The 22,110-nt window shown below is 40.4% G+C and overlaps 1 protein-coding gene across 4 annotated transcripts in view; it reads right to left on the reverse strand.

Annotated features, from left to right (window-relative positions):
- The window catches only part of TMEM117 (transmembrane protein 117), a 596,659-nt gene that overhangs the window by 552,127 nt on the left and 22,422 nt on the right, over window positions 1-22,110 (reverse strand). For 3 of the 4 annotated variants that reach the window (XM_065934576.1, XM_065934575.1, XM_065934577.1), the window contains one exon: window positions 18,540-18,700. The gene's annotated coding sequence lies outside the window, so the exon portion shown is untranslated. Of the gene's footprint in view, window positions 1-5,894; window positions 6,202-18,539; window positions 18,701-22,110 lie in introns of those variants that run through there. The other variant, XM_065934574.1, reaches the window with a different exon arrangement.

Genomic DNA, 22,110 nt, shown 5'->3' on the forward strand with positions numbered 1-22,110 from the left:
TTTCAGCACCAGTTTCTGCACTGTTCTCATTATTGCTAAGGTTAACACTTACTAAAGACTTACCATTTCGCAGACACTATGCTAAAGGGCTTTACAAACATCTCATTCAAATTTCATAGCAACCTAATGAAGAGATACTCTATTGGAAGCAATGTTTAAACTGAGTTTAGTAGCTTGCATCAAAGAACAGAACAAACCTCCGCCAAAGCCAGGATTCAAATTCAAGCCACATGCCTTCAACATTCTATACTCCATCTTCCCCACACAAAGACATAGATTCCAAAATCATGCCTTTTTCATGTTGTTTAGAAAGTTCCTAATAATAAGGCCAATTGATATTAAAGATTCATAGTACTTCTAAGATAAATGAATCTACTATTACTATTCAAACTGACTTGACACCATGATTGGAAAGCACTGGGATCATGTGACTGACCAGGATTGCTCTAATTTTTTCCCTTCTCCTTTGAGCATCAGTATAAGTAGTTGAGTTGATCTGATTGTCCTTTTGCAATGCATCACTGACATTCATTCGGATTTTCCAACTCTACTTATACAGAACACTGCACCTCTGAGAACTAGACTAATTCACACTATTCAATTTCCTCTCATAATAATAAAATCATGAGATAGATGCCACCATCAGAATCTTGGAAGCCGCTGCTTTCACATAACAGCAGTGACAGGCTGAAACTTTACACCCTGCCTGATAATCCATAGGCCTTCAGTCATGGTTTATATTCTAGAGAGACTGGTATTTAGTGTAGGTATCAGAAATGTCATGCATTTTACTACAAGCCAGTATTTTACCTGGTGAAGTAAAGTGCAAATGTCAGTTGCTCAGCTGTGTACGACTCTTTGGATCCCGTGAACTGTAACCCACTAGGCTCCTCTGTCTATGGAATTCTCCAGGCAAGAATCCTGAGGTAGGTAGTCATTTCCTTCTCAATCCAGGGATTGAACCTGGGTCACCTGCATTGCAGGCAGATTCTTTACCAGCTGAGCCACCAGGGAAGCCCCATTTTACCTGGTACTAACAGCTAAGAATGGAAAAGTGGAAAGTAGGTAATTACATGCAAGTTGGGAGGAGGAGCTCAGCAAAGGCACAGGAAAGGACGTCTGGGACAGAGAGATCTATCAGTAGTTCTGTGTGGCTGGAACACACAGCACTTGGGGGCACCGTTAGATAGTTAAGGATAATCTGGGGCTATTTTAAGGAAGATTACGCAAAAGTAGTGTTCTTTATTTTACTGATTAGAGACTACAGAATCAGTCTTCAAAGCAGAAGAGCAGTACAATTGCTTGCAGCAGGATTTTGAAAGATTTCTCCGCCTACTTGGAAAATGACAAACTGGTAAGAGGCATGATGAAAACGGCAACACTCGCTGGGAGGCAGCTCCAACAGTTTACATTAAAGATAATCAAGTACTGGACCAGGAGAACATCAAAGCCCTGATAATTGTTTTAATCATTTACCTGATTCGTAATGAAAGCACCCTGCCTTCTTTACTTACTGGGGTTTTTCCAAATAAGTGAAACTCTCAAGGACTTCAAGAGTACAAATTTCATGTTTCCCTCAGCAGGAACCCTGGCTCGGGTGATGCTTTATGCATAATGACAAGTATGAGCAAGATGGAGTGTATCACTTCCATTAAAAAAAAAAAAGTATGAGTTCATGTGGCAAAGTCCTTGATGAACTAAAAAATTATGCTATACAAAAGACATTATCACTAGCCAAGTGCCCCCAAAGTCCAGCTCTGCTAATGCAGGTCTTAGCATCTAGTGATACCTAACCAGGTAAAATGAACATCATTTGCACTGTGCAGCACTGTGCTAGGATTAAAAAAAGAATTTCTCCAAATGTTTTGAAGCTCCTTGGTATCTGTGTCTGAAAATTCACCTGAAATCCTTCTTAGCTCTTGTCAAAGGGCTTATTAAAGATAACCATGTCTGTACTCTGCCAAAAGTGTGAACTTTATTTCAGCACCTTGAATCTAATTTCTTGAAAAATAATTGTTAAAAAGACTCCTTGTACTTTGTTTTTTGTGGTATGCAGTTTGTGCTGCAAACAGCTGTGTTTGGGATACTTCTTGGCTGTTTTAGTACAAGACAAAGTTAAAGATTATTTTCTTCAGTTACCTAGCTATATAGTATTATATTAATGTATGTAAAGCTCTTCGCAGTTGACAGAACACTATTTATTGATACAATCATTTCATTTACTCCCTGGGAAATAATCACTTCAAAAATTGTCTATCAAAAGGGCAGATAGAGCTTTAAATTATTTAATACTATTTCCTTAAAAGATAAATAACAACAGCCTATGTTTATATCACATTTTACCTCTTAGTGTTTTTATTGGGTGAAATCACATCATTAGAATATCTTTACCCAAATGATCAAAAGCATCAGGAAGGCAAAACAAATGGTGATGGGCGAAATATGGTCCATTTCTACCTGAAATTTCTACCTGCTACTCACTACCTCAGTGACCTTGAGCAAATCCCTAACCACTCTGAGATCCTACTTCTTCACCAGCAGAATCCTAACGAAAATACTTTCCTCACAGGGTGGCAGTGGAGACCAAAGAGGATTTCATTTGTAAGTGCCTGGTCACTTTCAGACACTTCCTTACCTGAGGACCACTATTAAAATGCAAATGACTCCTGGTCATTCCCATGAAACATGAGCATGGAAATAACATCAACTATATATTACATTTACTGAGTGGTTTTTATATGCTATTCTCAGTGTCTCGGGATTTTACCATAACAACACAAAGGATGAATATCATCCTACTTTACAAATATTGAAAACGAGGCTCAGAAAGCTCAAGCTACTTGTCCAAAATCGCACATAGAAAGCGGTGAAGTCCAGACCTGCTAATTCCATACTAATTCCATAATTTCATCATTCATTTGTTCACTAGTCACTATTCACATGTTCACTGTTGCATATTTGTGACAAGCACTGGCCTACACATGAAGGTTACTAACAAACCACACCCCTGTTGCTTTGAACTTTAGGATCTAGATTGAGAGAAAAAGACATTAAACAGAGAAAAATGGAACAGACAGTATTTTAGAAAGTTACAAGTTGATGGAGAAAAGGAAAAGTTCACATGGGGTGTCAGGGAAGTTAAAAAGGTCTCACTATCAGGTGACAATTGCAGACGTGTAAGAAGGACGTTAGGCAAGCAGACATCTGAGGAAAGAATGATCCAGACAAAGGGAAAGGCCTGTGCTGCACATGATTAGAGCATTTAAGGGAAAGCCAGGAGACTAGTGACTGGACAGCATGTGGGTGCAGGGGAGCATGCAAGGACTAGAGATCTGGGAGGCAGGACCTGATCAGACCTTGAGGCCATCCTACCACATGGGCTTCACTCTGTGCAAACGGGGGACAGAAGAGTGACACAATCTGACCACTCTGCCTGATGCTTGGAAATGCACCAGATTCTGGATGCATTAAAAAAAGAAGAGATGACAAGATGTACTGATGGACCGGATGTGGACATGGCCTGACAAACCCCAGAATGGATTTGCCATTTCCTGAGATAGGGAATGCATTTCCTGAGATGAATACCTCTGGAGCAGATATAGGTGACATAATGACTAACATTTTGGAGTGCTTTTTATATTTGGGGCTCTTGGCAAGTACTTTTCATGCATTATCTCAATCAGCCCTTAGACCTAACTTTTGGATTTACCAGTGAAGAAACAGAGTTTTTAAAAGGTTATCTGTCCAAGGTCATACAGCTCCCAACTGGGGGAAGCAGGCAGAACCACCTCTTTATGACCCCAAAGTCAATACTCTTAATTATTGTGTATTCGCTACACTGAAAAGGATAACCTAAAAACTACCTATGGGAAGGAAGCAAGGGTAGGAACTAGGTGGTGACTTACACCTACGGGGCACTCAAAAAATCTTTGCTGATGGATGAATAAGTGAAAAAGTAAATGTGTGGATGACAATTGGGTAACAGACCAAACTTGTGTGAGGAAAAAAAAAGCACTGAAGATTCTATACCAGACAGAGCAGACTCTTGATAATGTGATATCCAAGTCTGTAAAAAGAGAAATGGCAGAGGTGAGAAAACCAAATATATATATTTGCCTGGACCAGTCGTGAGGTAGGAACAGGTCTTAGTTTACTATTTGAATTGTTAGATGAAAAGGCAAGCATGAGGAAATGACATAGTATTTTACGTAATGCAAGTGCTTAATACAGGTTTTAAAAATACAAACAGCAGTAACAACAGAAGTAAAGTTGGAACTTCTCATTTTTAGTCCAATACAAGAGACCACACAGCCTTTTAAATAAAAAGCAACCTTTTAAGTCAATCAATGAAACCACTATAAGTGGCTTTGCACAGATATCAGATCTGTACTTGTGGTACCCTAGGTAATTTAGAGGATCACATCCATAAATCACTTCCTACACTTTCCCTTCACAGTGTTCCAATTTTTAAATTACTTTTTTTCCTTGTTACTACCCTCCAGTCTTTGGGATAACAAAGCACTGAACCAATGCAAGTTTTTAAAATAGAAAAACCTGAAAGCAGAGCAGGTCTGGGGTTCCCTCTAAACATGACATTAGCCAATCTTCCCATCAAAACAGCCTTCTCAAGTCCTAAGTCAAAAAATAATAAACAATTAATTCTTTTAAAATATTCATATTTTCTCTTCAGAGACATGTGTTGATAAAGAATTAATATGATCATATTCCAGACACAACACCAAAAAAAGCAAGAGTTAATGAATAAAATAAAATTTGCTCATATCTGAAATTGCTTTTTAACTGACTGACAATTTGAAGAAGTAAATTAAATACAATAAACAAGTACTGGTTTTTGAATACAAGGCTCAGATGAAGGTGGAGTGGGGTGAGAATAAGTATCTGAGCCAAAATGTCAAAATCCATAATTACCTTTAAAATACAAAGATTGGGGAAGGAAATGGAGTTAGAGAGTATAAGCATGACAAAAATTGAGTGTTTCACAACAGAAATAGCTCTTACAGGGACTCTTACTACACTTTACATTCAAAAAACTGGAAGAACTTTATTCTGAAGACAAAACCAAACCCCGAAATCTTCCTAGAAGTCTTTCTCTGGATTTCAAACAACGTATCATTTATAACTAGAGGGAAAACACATGTATTCAATGTACTTTAACTCAAAAAAAACACTGGTCAATCATGAGACTTCTATCTACACATAAATACTAAAACAAGCATGTGATGTTTACTAGCATCCCTCATACCCACACACTCGCCTATTGTTCCACAGCGGGTAGAATGAATAAGGGAGCCAAAGTGGACCCACATGGGTCAAACACACTTGTGGGCCTCTGGCACTGTCAAAAGCAGGGATAGATAAACAGCTTCATTAATCATGATGAAGGCAGTAAACACGCAAAAGCGCTCAAGTTTTGTGCGGTCTGGGGGTGGGGGGTTGTTTTTAAGGAGAACAGTTCCGAACTACAACCTGTTAATTTAATTAACGCACAATACTGGGGCTTTCACTCTGCCCGCATCCTAGGAATCACTGGAGCGAGGAAAGTTCGCCGTGCACCCCGGTGACGTCCCTCACCCCCCGGAGCCCGGAGTTGGAGGGTACCCCCGCCCCAGCCCTCCCCCGAGCCGCCTCCGCCCTTTCTCAGGAGGGCAGGTGCGCGCTCCCCTCCCGGCCACTTCGCCGACCCCTCGGCGCGCCGGCCCCGGGAAGGAAGGAGAGGCGGCGCAGGGCAGCCGGCCGGGGGCCGCGGCCGGGGCCGCAGTCGCGCGCAGGGACGAGGCGGCGGCGCGGCTGCGGGCGGCCGGGCCGGGAGGGCTTCGCCGCGGCGGGACCGAGAGGCGGGGTGGGCGCGCCGGGCGCCCGGGCCGCGTACTCACCGAGGGGGCCGCGCGGACTCTGGGCGTCCGCACTCGGGAGACCCGGGGGAGCGAAGCCCTCTGCCGCGCCCGCGGCCTCTCTGGGAAGCGCGGCGAGACGGGCCAGCGGCGTCGCTGCCGCGGCTGCTGTCACCGAGCTATAAATACCGGCTCGGCCCACACCCGCCGCCGCCTACGCCGGGCGCCCTCCGCAAAGTCCGCCGGCCGCGGGCCGAGCAGCGAGAGCTGGCGCGCGAGGGCGACGGCGCCGCGCCGCTGACCGCGCCGGCCCCAGCTGTGCGGCAGCCTCCGCAGCTGGAGGCATGGCCTCCCGCCGCCCCTGCCCCCGCCCTCCCCTCCCGCTCCCTCCCCTAGCGCCCGCGCCGCGGGCCGAGCGCCGGGGCCGAGCTGCCCGGCCCGGCCCTCCTCTGCAGAGCGCGCGGCGGCGAGCGGGGGCCGACTTTGGTACCCAGAGCAGTGGGGGTGGCGGCCGAGGGCGGCCGCGCTCCAGTCCAGCCTGTCAGCAGCAGTCCCTTCCCGGGGGAATCGGAGATTTCTTATAAAACCCACCATCCTGCGGGGAACCAATGAGGTTCCCAGGTGGAACGTCCTCTTAAGAGCTGCAAACTTTCTAATGCAGTCAGGTCACAGGGCATCCTTTCTGCTTTTGTCTATTGATGTGGAGGAGTGGGGATGGGGAGAGACAGAGACCAGAGGATGTGAAAGTCTTAAACTTACTTTCCAGCTTGTGTGGTTTCTCTCTTGCTCTCTCTCTCTCGCTTACACACACACACGCAATATATTCACACATGTATACACGTTTATAAGCACCCACACATTCATACATACATAGAAATGAACAGATAAATGTACACATGCATACATATATATTAATATATACACATATAAATGCAATGGTACATTTACACACACCTGTATACAGAAGTATATGTGTATATACATATGCTGCTGCTGCTGCTAAGTCGCTTCAGTCGTGTCCGACTCTGTGCGACCCCATAGACGGCAGCCCACCAGGCTCCCCCGTCCCTGGGGTTCCCCAGGCAAGAACACTGGAGTGGGTTGCCATTTCCTTCTCCAATGCATGAAAATGAAAAGTGAAAGTGAAGTTGCTCAGTCATGTCTGACTCTGCGCGACCCTATGGACTGCAGCCCACCAAGCTCCTCCGACTGTGGGATTTTCCAGACAAGAGTACTGGAGTGGGGTGCCATTGCCTTCTCCAGTATATACATATACGTATATGTGTATGTATATGTGTATACACATACTTTTGCAGCCTGAAGCTCAGAAAACTGACATTCTGTGGTGCTTAAATGATTCACCTGCAGCATGCAGGAGGAAGACCCTCTGACCACATTTGACCGGTTCCTTTCTTCCTGATTTACCATCTTTCCTACTGTATGTATGTGTGGCCTTTGTTTCTCTCCCTGCTCAATGACGACTGCTGCCTCAGTTTACAGGTTGCTTATAATGTATTAAAAGCTGCTGTCAGGGTTACTGATACTCCATGCTAATGGAAGTGATCACTAGTTTGTCTAGTCAAATGGAAAATGAGACAATTTATAGTTACTTCCAGTAGCAAACTTGGGAGGAGAATAGCCTCTCTCCTGGACTATCAGCATGATTCAGGAATGGATTGGGCAGCAAGAGGGAGAGCTGAGATGTCAGCAGATTTTGAAATGGGCTAGAGAGAGCCATTCCCAAGTCCTGCAGTGTAGGTAGTGTACACAGGGTTCGCTGGGCGTCCACTGCCATACTTCTCACTGTTTGACATTTGTTCTGCTTCTGAGAAGGACCACATAAATCCCCACTGCAGTCAGTTTGTGATCATCTTATTGAACTCTCAGCATAGTGAAGCTTTCACATGTTTTCCCAGGAAGAGCTGTTTCCTATGCTTGCACTTTGTACATTTTACTGTGACATTTTTTACATTTGCTGTACTTTTTTATGTCTTTTCCTCCCCCATTAAGCTATAAATGCTTTTGAGGGCAGAGACTAAATCTTACCACTGCATCCTCAATACTGAACATACTGAGTTATGGTAATGGTTCAATAAATAGCAGATTAATTCCACAGTTGAACCATTCGAGTCTACCATCCTTTCATATTTTAAAAAAACTTGTTAATCCATGTAACTAATTAACATGAGCTCCATATGCTGTATATGGTGCTTCCCAGGTGGCAAAGAGGCAAAGAATCCTCCTGCCAATGCAGGAGACACAAGAAATGTGGGTTTGATTCCTGGGGCAGGAAAATCTCCTGAAGTAGGAAATGGCAACCCATTCCAATATTCTCACCTGGGAAATTCCATGGACCGAGTAGCCTGGTGGGCTACAGTGCATGGGGCTGCAAAGAGTCAGATATGACTGAACAAGTGAGCGCACACACACACCATATGCCATATATATATATGTGCCACTGTACCAGCAGGAAAGTCCTATATTTTAGCTATAGTTGATTTACAATATTATATTAGTTTCAGATGTGCAGTGTAGTGATTCAATATTTTTATAGATTATTTAAAGTTGTTATAAACTAAGGGCTATATTTCTCTGTGCTGTACAATATATATTTGTAGCTTATTTATTTTATACATACTAGTTTATACCTCTTAATTCCCTACCCAATGTTGCCCCTCCCTCCACCCCTCTCCCTACTGGTAACCACTAGTTTTTTCTCTGTATCTTTGAGTCATTGTTGCCTTCATCTGTTTGCTTTATTTTTTAGATTCCACTCCATGTAGGGGTGACAACATACAATATTTGCTTTTGTTTGACTTATTTCACTAAGTGTAATATCCTTCTAGGTCCACCCACGCTGTTGCAAATGGCAGAAATTTATTCTTTTTTTTATAGCTGAGTAGTTTACTGTTGTAACTATATACCACATCTTCTTTATCTATTGATGGATACTTGGGTTGCTTCCATATATGTCTTGGCTATTGTAAATAAGGCTGCTATGAACATTGGGTTTCCCTGGTGGCTCAGACCATAAAGGATCTACCTGCAGTGTGGGAGACCTGGGTTCGATCCCTGGGTTGGGAAGGTCCCCTGGAGGAGGGCATGGCAACCCACTCCAGGATTCTTGCCTGGAGAATCCCCAAGGACAGAGGATCCTGGCAGGCTGCAGTCCATGGGATCACAGAGAGTTGGACACGACTGAGCGACTAAGCATGCACATGAACACTGGGGTATATGTAACTTTTTGAATCCATGTTTTTGCTTTCTTCAGATATATACCCAGGAGTGGGATTAATGGATCATATGCTAATTTTCCTTTTAGGTTGTTTTTTTTTTTTTTTGAGGAACTGTTTACTATAGTAGCTGTACTGATTTACATTCCCACCCACAGTGTAATAGAGTTCCCTTTTCTCCTTATCTTCACCATGTGTTATATTTCCCTTACATCTTCATTTAGAGCAAGAAGTCTTTAATCAATTAAAACTGGAAAATCTTAAAACTTCAAGAACTGTGCAGCATAATACTGAGGCCTGTGGTTTACTAACTATCCCACCCCCAAAAACAAGCCAAATGAAAACAAAAGGCACTTTTCCTATCCCTGAAAGACAGAGTGTACAACACATTGCATTTCAGAGGATAATGGGGTGAAAATCATTGAGCAACTTCTCTTCAGATTACTTGAGAGACAGAACTTGCTCCACTCTATGACTGGTTGCATTACACAGGTGTCTACTAGAATGAACTTCAGTTAATCAGAACTGAAATGTCTGGCCTCTTTTACATGGTGCTGTTACCCTACCTTTAGAGCCCTATCTTCTTAACATATGGTCTGGCTTCCTTTAATAATAATTTTAAGAATAAGTTTAACCAATGCTTACTAGTTGATCTTAACTGAAAGGTCTCAAGCTTTAAACAATACAGTTCTCCAGAATCACTTCAAGGCAAAATATTGAAATGAGCAGAATTTTCTTCAATAACAATGTTCCCTTTTTACCACTGATCAGGAGGCTTGTGTCCTTTGCTTTGGTAAGCCACCCAGGATCTCCAGTTCAGCCCTAACAACCAGACAGGGCAATAGCCTCTACATTTGATCTTTCTCACTAACATGCAACAATAAAAGCTTGATTTATGGAAGGCTTATTGTGCACCACACCCATTTCATGTATTAAAATGTTGAAATCTCTGCAACAGGCCTGTGAGATAGATAGCTGCTGTTAGTTTCCCTTCCATGTTGCCTTTGAGGAAAGAGACACACAGAGATTGCGCAGTTCACACTAGATCTCATGACTAGTCTGAGTGGTGGGGTCAGGATCAGAAACCAGTCAACGGATCGCATCAGCCCACATTTCAGCCTCTCATCGTATACTTCCTCCTGTGTACCTCAAAAGGGATATGGGTTTTTACAGTTAGGAGATCTGGAATAGGGACTATTGGTGTTGAATCTGGTTCCACTACAACCCTAGCCACACCCTGAGCAAATTGCTACTATAAAATTACAATAAGAATCCCTAGGGCTTCTTTTCTTCATCATTAGGTTACTGTTATCCTTATTCTCTAGTCACTAACCATCCCAGTTGCTATCTACCACACAGACCTATTGGGAGTTTTAAATGCCTTAGTTTGTATAAGACACCTATACAATACCAGTTACATAATGGGTGCTCAATAAAGGCCATTCTTCCTTCCCATCAAACTTTATTGTGCTATGAAAACCTTTTTTCAGGTCAGAGTCTATTGGTCCAGTACACAGATGATGATTGCTTACTCATAGAAATTAATCATTTCTCTAGTGTTGGCCAGCAGTGTTTGAAAATGGTATAGCTACAAGCCCCAGAAAGAAGCCAAGATAGGGCTATGTATCTCCCATTAGCCCATCCATATTTTAACCAAACTACTCCATTTCTTGTCTTTACAGGCAGCAAACTGACCCCAGTTTCAGACAATGTCTGGGCAATGATAGAAATAGTGGAAGTAGGAAACTCTCAAATGAAAACTCTCCAATCATCTGCCTACTCCACCTCCTCAAGCAGAGTCAACCTTGCCAATAGACAGGCTTAAAATGTGTCTTGTTTACATATAATTTCTTTGTAAAAATCAACTGAGTGCAGAAATTAGAAATAACCACATGAGATGATGTTTTACTGTTTACCTCATCCCATTAGACTAACAATAGAGCTATACTCCATTTGAAAAAAAAAAAAAAAGACAAATTCAATATACATTTCAAAATTTGGTGAAAACTTTTTATCAGACCAAATGATCCTCTCTAAATGGACCTTTGAAACCAAAAGGAAACTATAGGAGGAAGCATCTGTAATCCATACCAAGTGTATCTGGAAATCCTTTCATCAATGATTTGATGAACTCCAAGCAAAACTATTTTTAAGCTCCAATAGATCAGTCAGGATGATATTAATGGCACACTCCAAACATAAACAGCATAATTTCTTTATTGCCAAAGAGGCAAGAAGAGAAGTTTGAAGCTGATCCATAATTTTCTTCTGATATTTAAAGGCCAGTGACTCTATTGCCAGGATTCTTCTCAGCAATCCTAACTGTGAATGTCTATCCCCATGGTACCCAGTGTACTCTGATATATTTTAGTTAGTCCGCATGTCCTGAATTTTGCTTGGGGAAAGATGATCATCACATATCTACTGCTTGGACCATTACAGCCTTTGCTGTGGGATCCTGGTTCTGCCCAGAGAGTGGCAATGTGATAATAAGCAAATTCCTGAACCTCTATACATTAGTAGTACTTGCCTCATAGGTTGTTAGAGGGATTAAATAATGTGTCTTACACTTTTAACATTTGCCCTGGTTCATATTAAGTTTTCCATAAATGATCTTATTATCATAATTATTTATCTCCTCCCTGCCCTGCTTATATTTCCATGGAGTTTCTTTTACCAAATGACTAATTCACCTAGCCCCCACTTTAGCCTATAAAGGGATTTTTCTGTACAGGTTTTAAAACAAAAGAGTCATGCAAACAACGTGTAGACTAGCAGTCATAGGAAGACTAGAGCTGTCACCTGCTTGCTGACCAGCATCTGCCCTGTCTCACGCCCATCCTGAAGAATCTGCACAAATGCAGCAATTCCTTCAAAGAGCCATTTCTGCTATGATGACAGAGAGGGTCAGTTGTTTCACTGCCCACTCACTTTCGTTGTTTTTACTGCCGCTTCTTAATCTCTCCCCTCTGCCTCACACTCACTCTTACATATACAGAGGCCCTAAGAACTGACCAGCCCTTCACTTCCAGGAAGCAGCGTTTGACTGAGGTTGGGGACAACTTCATCCACAAGAATGTGACTGCTGGTTTTAAATGGCAAATTTGCCTTTGGGAAGTTTTGAGCTAACCTTCACTTTCTTCCTGCTTCATTTCTCATAAAACAAATGACCTTTTTTTTTTCTTCTTCAAACTGTTTCCAGTAGATCCACTTAGACAGGTTTCATAGACAGCCCAAGGGGGAGAGACTAGATTTGAGGGACTTCAAAACTCTTGATTAGTAGCTTCAGCTGCATGCAACAAATTCTGATAAATTCTCTTTTCTTTTTTATTCTGTTAAAATATTTTCTAATTTTCCTTGTTATAGCTTCTAGATACACCTATCATTTTAGAGTGGATATTTAATTTCCAAATACATGTTTTTTTTTAAGTATCCTTGATATTAATTTCTCATTTTGATACTAATTTCTCATTTAAATGTTTTCTTCCCCGCAATCACCCTCTGTGTTTTTTCAGCCTTCTAACTTTATTGAGGCTTTCAATAGTTAAATCAAAGATCTCTCTTGGTAACTGTCACATTGCACTTGAAAATATGTGGGTTATTTTCAAATATCTTTTGATATTGATTTCTAACAAAATTCCACAGTGATAAGAGAACAGTTTCTGTTTGATTTCAATACCTTTAGAGCCTGAAATTTTTGCACCTTGTTTTATGTCCCTAGAGATGTTCCAATGTCTCCTGGTTTATGGTCTGTGGGAACTTGAACAGAATTTGTATCCTACTCTTGTGTGAAAATTGTATAAATCTTAACTATGTTGAATTGGTTCATAGTGCCTTTCAGATCTACTATATCCTTCTACTTTTCCAAATATTCATTCTGTTAATTTTTGAGTTTGATATTGAAACTCCAACTAAAAATCTTAATTTATCTACTTAAAAATAATGGTAACATATAGTGGAATATGTGACTATGTTCTGTATTTTCCAAGTCTCCTGTAAATGTGTTATCATAATTTAAAAAAATACAAAAGAAAGAGAAAAAAATTAGAAAAAAAAAACCCTCTTGATTTCATGTAAAGTATCAAATACACCACCCAATCTATAAACCTATCCAAAGCAACTAGTCCATTAAAGCACTGCAAGGTGCTGAGGTTTCAAAGATAAACACAGCACGTCTGTTTCCTCAGGAAACTCAGGATGTATATAAGCAGACAAGAGATGGATTAAAATCACCATAAATACTAATGAAAGGAGACATGTGATGAAGGCCAAATGCATTTAACTGACCATAAGGTCTATAGAAATTTGAAATGGAGAAAAAAGCCATCCTTAGGAATTGCTGTATCACACCAGATGGAAGAAGATGTTTGAAGCAAACAATGAAGGATAAAAAGAATTTAGATAAGCAGAGAAGGGAGAAAGAAGAAATTCCAGGCAAAGGGGAATACACAGAAACAATGCTCATTACTCATAAGGGTTTCAGTCAGTACACACTGAAGCAGGGGAGAAAGAGAGAAAAGATCAGTAGGAGAGAAAGTGAGAAGAAGGGATATGGAGAAGAAGCTGGAAGAATCAGGAATGTTATGGCCCATTGCCAGGAACAGGTTGTATGCGGTACTGAATAAAGTCTTTGAAGAAGTAGGGAAAGCCAGTTTGTTGAAAAGGGACTTTTCAGTTCCAGTTATTTTAGCGCTAAGAGCCTCAGGGCAGGAAGATAGGATGTGGGAGAGTAAAACAAAAGATAAGAGAAATAATTAGTAGCAGGAATTTTTAAAATTAAGAATTGAAAATGATTTACTTCTGTATTTTAAGACAAGAGCCATGTGTTCATGTAGCCATGAAATGAAAAACAGAAGCTTAACTCTACCCATAGACTAGAAGGGTTGTTCTCCCTGCCTCCCTTAAGGGTTAAGGGGAGCCATCCCCGCCACCCTCGACTGTCTCAACTTTTGGAAAGGTAAGGAGGGGCTTTGCAAGCCTTTTTTTCAGTGCCTAGGTCCTCTCTTCCATCATAGCTGCTCAGCCCAGAGGCCTGCCTGGCCCACTCCTCCGAGTTTTGGAATATCATTAAAAAGATAAGTCTGAAAAAAAAAATAAATAAATAAATAAAATAAAAAGATAAGTCTGTGCAAACAATGACAGGTAAAAGTGTCACTATTTAAGGATGACATAATATTCCATGTAGAGAACCCTAAAATCTCCACCCAGAAACTATTAGAGTAAATGAATTCAGTAAGGTTGCAGGATACAAGATTAATCTATAGTAATCTGTTGAATTTCTGTATGTGTGTATGTGCTCAGGCACTTCAGTTATGTCTGACTCTTCGCGACCATTTGGACTGTGGCCCACCAGGCTCCTCTGTCCATAGGATTTCCCAGGGAGAAATAGTGGAGTGGGTTGCCATTTCCTTCTCCAGGGGAATCTTCCCTACCCAGGGATTGAACTCTCCTGCATTGGCAACTGGCTTCTTTACCACTAGCACCACCTGGGAAGCGTGAATTTCTCTATACCAATAATGTAATATCAGAATGAGAAAATTTAAAAAAAAATTTTTTTTTAAATCACATCAAAAAGAATCACCCTAATTCCAAAACCAGACAAAGATGCCACAAAAAAAGAAAACTACAGGCCAATATCACTGATGAACATAGATGCAAAAATCCTTAACAAAATTCTAGCAAACAGAATCCAACAACATATTAAAAAAATCATACACCATGACCAAGTGGGCTTTATCCCAGGAATGCAAGGATTCTTTAATATCCGCAAATCGATCAACGTAATACACCACATTAACAAATTGAAAGATAAAAAACATATGATTATCTCAATAGATGCAGAGAAAGCCTTTGACAAAATTCAACACTCATTTATGATTAAAACTCTCCAGAAAGCAGGAATAGAAGGAACATACCTCAACATAATAAAAGCTATATATGACAAACCCACAGCAAGCATCACCCTCAATGGTGAAAAATTGAAAGCATTTCCTCTGAAATCAGGAACAAGACAAGGATGCCCACTCTCACCACTACTATTCAACATAGTGTTGGAAGTTTTGGCCACAGCAATCAGAGCAGAAAAAGACATAAAAGGAATCCAGATAGGAAAAGAAGAAGTGAAACTCTCGCTGTTTGCAGATGACATGATCCTCTACATAGAAAACCCTAAAGACTCTACCAGAAAATTACTAGAGCTAATTAATGAATATAGTAAAGTTGCAGGTTATAAAATTAACACACAGAAATCCCTTGCATTCCTATACACTAACAATGAAAAAACAGAAAGAGAAATTAAGGAAACAATACCATTCACCATTGCAACAAAAAGAATAAAATACTTAGGAGTATATCTACCTAAAGAAACAAAAGACCTATACATAGAAAACTATAAAACACTGATGAAAGAAATCAAAGAGGACACAAACAGTTGGAGAAACATACCGTGTTCATGGATTGGAAGAATCAATATTGTCAAAATGGCTATTCTACCCAAAGCAATCTATAGATTCAATGCAATCCCTATCAAGCTACCAACGGTATTTTTCACAGAATTAGAACAAATAATTTCACAATTTGTATGGAAATACAAAAAACCTCGAATAGCCAAAGTAATCTTGAGAAAGAAGAATGGAACTGGAGGAATCAACCTGCCTGACTTCAGACTCTACTACAAAGCCACAGTCATCAAGACAGTATGGTACTGGCACAAAGACAGAAATATAGATCAATGGAACAGAATAGAAAGCCCAGAGATAAATCCACGAACCTATGGACAGCTTATCTTTGACAAAGGAGGCAAGGATATACAATGGAAAAAAGACAATCTCTTTAACAAGTGGTGCTGGGAAAACTGGTTAACCACTTGTAAAAGAATGAAACTAGAACACTTCCTAACACCATACACAAAAATAAACTCAAAATGGATTAAAGATCTAAATGTAAGACCAGAAACTATAAAACTCCTAGAGGAGAACATAGGCAAAACACTCTCCGACATAAATCACAGCAAGATCTTCTATGACCCACCTCCCAGAATATTGGAAATAAAAGCAAAAATAAACAAATGGGACTTAATGAAAATTAAAAGCTTTTGCACAACAAAGGAAACTATAAGTAAGGTGAAAAGACAGCCCTCAGATTGGGAGAAAATAATAACAAATGAGGAAACAGACAAAGGATTAATCTCAAAAATATACAAGCAACTCCTGAAGCTCAATTCCAGAAAAATAAACGACCCAATCAAAAAATGGGCCAAAGAACTAAACAGACATTTCTCCAAAGAAGACATACAGATGGCTAACAAACACATGAAAAGATGCTCAACATCACTCATCATCAGAGAAATGCAAATCAAAACCACAATGAGGTACCATTACACGCCAGTCAGGATGGCTGCTATCCAAAAGTCTACAAGCAATAAATGCTGGAGAGGGTGTGGAGAAAAGGGAACCCTCTTACACTGTTGGTGGGAATGCAAACTAGTACAGCCACTATGGAAAACAGTGTGGAGATTTCTTAAAAAACTGGAAATAGAACTGCCATATGACCCAGCAATACCACTTCTGGGCATACACACTGAGGAATCCAGATCTGAAAGAGACACGTGCACCCCAATGTTCATCGCAGCACTGTTTATAATAGCCAGGACATGGAAGCAACCTAGATGCCCATCAGCAGATGAATGGATAAGGAAGCTGTGGTACATATACACCATGGAATATTACTCAGCCGTTAAAAAGAATTCATTTGAATCAGTTCTAATGAGATGGATGAAACTGGAGCCCATTATACAGAGTGAAGTAAGTCAGAAAGATAAAGAACATTACAGTATACTAACACATATATACGGAATTTAGATAGATGGTGGCGATAACCCTATATGCAAAACAGAAAAAGAGACACAGAAATACAGAACAGACTTTTGAACTCTGGGGGAGAACGTGAGGGTGGGATGTTTTGAAAGAACAGCATGTATATTATCTATGGTGAAACGGACCACCAGCCCAGGTGGGATACATGAGTCAGGTGCTCGGGCCTGGTGCACTGGGAGGACCCTGAGGAGTCGGGTGGGGAGGGAGGTGGGAGGGGGGATCGGGATGGGGAATACATGTAACTATATGGCTGATTCATGTCAATGTATGACAAAACCCACTGAAATGTTGTAAAGTGATTGGCCTCCAACTAATAAAATAATATTAAAAAAAAAAAAAAAAAAAAAAGAATAAAATATCTAGGAATAAACCAAGGAGGTGAAAGATCTATACTCTGAAAATGATAAAACACTTATGAAGGATTTCAAAAATGATATAAAAAATGGAAGATAACCTATGCTATTGGATTGGAAGAATTAATATTGCTAAAATGGCCATATTTCCCTAAGCAATCCACAAATTTAATGCAATCCCTATCAAAATATCCATGACATCTTTAACAGAACTATAATAAATAATCCTAAAATTCACATGGATAAGAATATATGGTATATGTACACAATGGAATTTTAGCCATAAAAAGAATGAAATTATGCCATTTGCAGCAATGTGGATGGAGATGTAGGTTCCATCACTGGGTAGGGAAGATCCTCTGGAGTAGGAAATGGCAACCCATTCCAGTATTCTTGCCTGGAAAATCCCATGGACAGGGGAGTCTGGTGGGCTATAGTCTCAGAGGTGGACACCACTGAGAGACTGAGAACACACATCCCTGACATGGGCCTGTACACTGCAGAAGAGAATGCTGGAGCCTTAGAGGTTAGACTTTAAGGTAATACTATACTCAGTGAAATAGGTCAGACAGGGAAAGACAGAGACTGTGTGATATAACTCACATGTGGATTAAAAAATACAAATGAATGTATATGCAAAATGGAAACAGACCCACAGGCATGGAAGACAAACTTGTGGTTACCAAAGAGAAGAGGGGAGGAGAAAGGACGAATTACGAGTATGAGGTTAACATACAAACTATTATACAAAAAACATAAGCAACGAGGACATATTTTATAGCACAGGGAATTATAATCATTATCTTGTAATAACCTACAATGGAGTATAATCTGCAAAAATACTGAATCACTATGCTGTGCACATTAAACTAACGTAATATTGTAAATCAACTATATTTCAATAAAAGTTAATTAATTTTTTTAAAAAGGATAAGTCTCACAGAGAGTATTATCTTCACTTAGTGAATTAGGTATTATGATACTTAACTTCAAAATATTGTAGACTAATTTATATGGTACAATTCACATCCTTCTATCTACAAGTAAGCAAATTATCTCTTGTCTTCATTGTATTCATTTCTTAGGCTGCTGTGACAAATTACCACAAATGGTGGTTTAAAACAACAGATACTTATTTTCTCACAGTTCTAGGGCCCAGCACTCTGAAGTCAAGGTGCCATCAGGGTCTTCTCTCTCCAAAGACTCTAGGAGAGAATGTTCTCTTACCTGAAACTTCTAGTGGTTCCCGGCGTCCCTCAGCTTGTCAGCTCTATTACTCTGATCTCTGCCTCCATCTTCATGGCATCTTCTCTTCTGTGTCTTTGTGTCTAAATCTTCCTCTCTTTTCTCGTATAAAGATACAGTCATTGGATCCTTATAAATGAAATCTAGAAAGAAATGATACAAAATGAACTTATTTACAAAACAGAAACAGACTCACAGGGTTGGAAAATGAACTTACGGTTGCCGGGGGGAGAGATAGGGAATCAACATGTATATATGTTCTCCATGAAATGGATAACCAGTGGGGTCCTACTGAATAGTACATGAAACTCTGCTCAATGTTATGTGGCAGCCCAGATGGCAGGAGGGTTTGGGGGAGAATGCATACATGTATACATACATATTATATATATACATATATATATATAGCTGAGACCCTTTGCTATTCACCTGAACTATTACAACATTGTTAATCAGCTATACTCCAATATAAGATGAAAAACTTTTTAAAATATAAATAAATCATATACAGTCATTGAATTTAGGACCTGCCCCAAATCCAGCATGATTTCATTTCAAGATCCTTAACTAATTACAACTATAAATACCTTAGTTTCAAATATAATCACTTCTGAGTTACCAAGTGAATCTGAATCTTGGAGGAATTCAATCTATTACGTTTGTATTCACAAATAAGCAAGTATCCCCTGTCCAAATGTCATAGTTTTACTTGCAGTACTGGGTTATTCCTCCAATATAGGGTAAAAATACATGGGAGAAGTCATTTACTTAATGATAAAGTATTCTTTGTAAATATCCCTCTGAATAATGTTATCCAATCTCTCACATTATGACTCCAGCATTGTACAGCCCTGCGTCTTTTTTGCTTCTATTTGGAGAGGTATAGTATGCCTCTTGGAGAAGACAATGGCACCCCACTCCAGTACTCTTGTCTGGAAAATCCCACAGTCGGAGGAGCCTGGTGGGCTGAAGTCCATGGGGTTGCTAAGAGTCGGACACAACTGAGTGACTTCACTTTCACGTTTCACTTTCATGCATTGGAGAAGGAAATGGCAACCCACTCCAGTGTTCATACCTGGAGAATCCCAGGGACGGGAGAGCCTGGTGGGTTGCCGTCTATGGGGTTACATACAGTCGGGCACGACTGAAGTGACTTAGCAGCATTATGCCTCTAAATGCCAAAGTGCTGAATGTTATTTAAGTTTCCATTCCAAAATGTAAAACCATCATTTTCAGGAAATTCTACTGTGTCAGATACTTCTGTTGATGTGGTGGTGAAAAAAACAAAGCTTATGCTCTCATATAGCTTGTTTTAGTGAGTATATAGGTGGTAAACAGAAAAGGCATAATGATACAACTTCAGGTAGTGAGAAATGCTATTAAGAAAAGTAGGTAGAGGTGGGAGGGCCAAATTAGGGGTATGGGATTAAGAGATACACACTACTATATATAAAATAGATAAGCAACAAGAAGATAACTGCATAGCACAAGGAATTATAGCCATTATCTTGGTAATAACTTTTAATGGAGTATAATCTGTAAACATACTGAATCACAGCACTGTACATCAGAAACTAATACAATATTGTAAGTCCACTACACTTCAATGGAAAAAAAAAGAAAGACAGGCAGAATCAGAGCATGGAGAAAGTATGGAAATTTTAGAAAGGGTGGCCAGGGCAGATTTCTCTTGAGGGACATTTGTGCAGAATAATTAAGGTAGGTCCTTGCTGCCACAACCTTCTGTCTATTTCCTTCATTGCATTTTTGCTAGAGGTGCTAAGTAATCCACATACTCCATTAAACATAATACTCCTGCAACATAGCGGCGGTTCTTCATGTCAAAGCGGTTTTCTGTGTTGCCAATCTAGCATAGATCAATACATCTGTGGTGTATATATTTGCAATCACTGCACTGTTCCAGGCACTATTCTACATATAGGCAGATACAGATAATACACAGCAAAACTCCCCTGTATTATGTAACTCCCCTAGAATGATGGGAACTTGCATTCTAGCATTCGACACAGAAACAGAAACCTGGGGTTTGATCTCCAGCTCTCCTACATCTTCCTTACCCTTAGAAAGCCACTATAAGCTCCTAAGCCTCAGTTTCCAAGTCTGCAATATCAGGAAATTGCACTGGACAATCTCTGAATGCCTTCCCGACTCTAGCACTGCACTGTTTTAGAGGACATGGCAACCTGATTTACTACACCATAGTTAAAAATGATTTCAATTCAGGCAGCCATCAATATCCCTGGAATCCTAGATCCTAGGGGAATCCCTAGCAGGAATCCTAGATCCTGGGATCTGTAGTTAGGTGAGTGGTACGATTGTGGGAAGATGAAAAATATCTATTTTGAAGCAGAAGGTCCCAGTTGGCAACTGGTTAGATGGGGAGCAGATTTAGTCTCATGGCGTTATGGAGCTGCCAAAAACTAGACAGAATTCGGTGGCTTCAAGAAAAGATTGCGTTAATACATATGAAACACTTAGAATAGTGCTTGGCACACAGTAAACCTCAATAAATAAAGTTGTTATTGTTATTGGCTTGTCCCAGAAGAACTAGGTTACACTTAGAAAGCCACAGGAGGATAGTTAGCAGACAAGGCAAAGAACTGGATAGGAAAGCAGCTGATTGGTGAGCATGCTGCTGCCACCATATACCCTTGCATCCTGAATGCTAGTCCCTACCCACCAAAGGCACAAATGCAGATTTCTAGCTTGGGCAACTATGTTGATGATGACACATTTTAGGAAATAAAAAAATAAATGTGCATGCAAGCTTTAGAAAACTAATACATTTGGATTCAGACAATAAGTTTGAGACATCCAGATAAAGATGATGGAGATTTCCAGCAGGCAGTTGTGTGTGCAGACCTATAACTTAGGCAAGAAACTCAGACTGAAATAACAGATGTGCCAGCCAACAGTAACCATTATGAGTCAGTGTTTCTAAAGTGTGGTCTCCAGACCATCTGTGTTACAGTAAACTAATGTGAGTGTTAAGAGCAAATTCCAGAACCCACCTACTGAATCAGAATCTCCTGCAGTGTGTTTAGTAATCTCTATTTTAATAAGCTCCTGAGTGATTCTTATGTACAATTTAAGTTGGAGAAACATAGGTAGAGGGAATTATTGAAGTTATAGCTCTGTTGATGAAGTTGCATAAGAGAATGTAGGAGAAAAGCCAGCCAGGGAAGCCTTGTTGATACAGCCTTGCAGCACCTGGAATTCCATCACTTCATTCCACCTATTAAGTGAGTAGGGCTCAACCTCAATTTCACATTTGGGTAATCTGATGCTTGGGACTCATTCCAGACCAATGAAATCCCTCTATCAGAGGGAATGTGGCAGGTCCTTTCCCTCCAGAGTCCCAAACAGTTGCCCTCTATATCAAAGCTTGCAAATTGGTGAACAATTAGGCCTGTTAAATTATTTTCTTTGACCTCACACTACTCTAAAACTCTAACTTGGGGGCCAGTAACTAGGACCCTGTGCTTCCATCAGCATAGGGCTCAGATTCATCCCTGGTCAGGGAACTAAGATC

The sequence above is a fragment of the Muntiacus reevesi genome, chromosome 4 (assembly GCF_963930625.1).
Source record: "Muntiacus reevesi chromosome 4, mMunRee1.1, whole genome shotgun sequence".
NCBI lineage: Eukaryota > Metazoa > Chordata > Mammalia > Artiodactyla > Cervidae > Muntiacus > Muntiacus reevesi.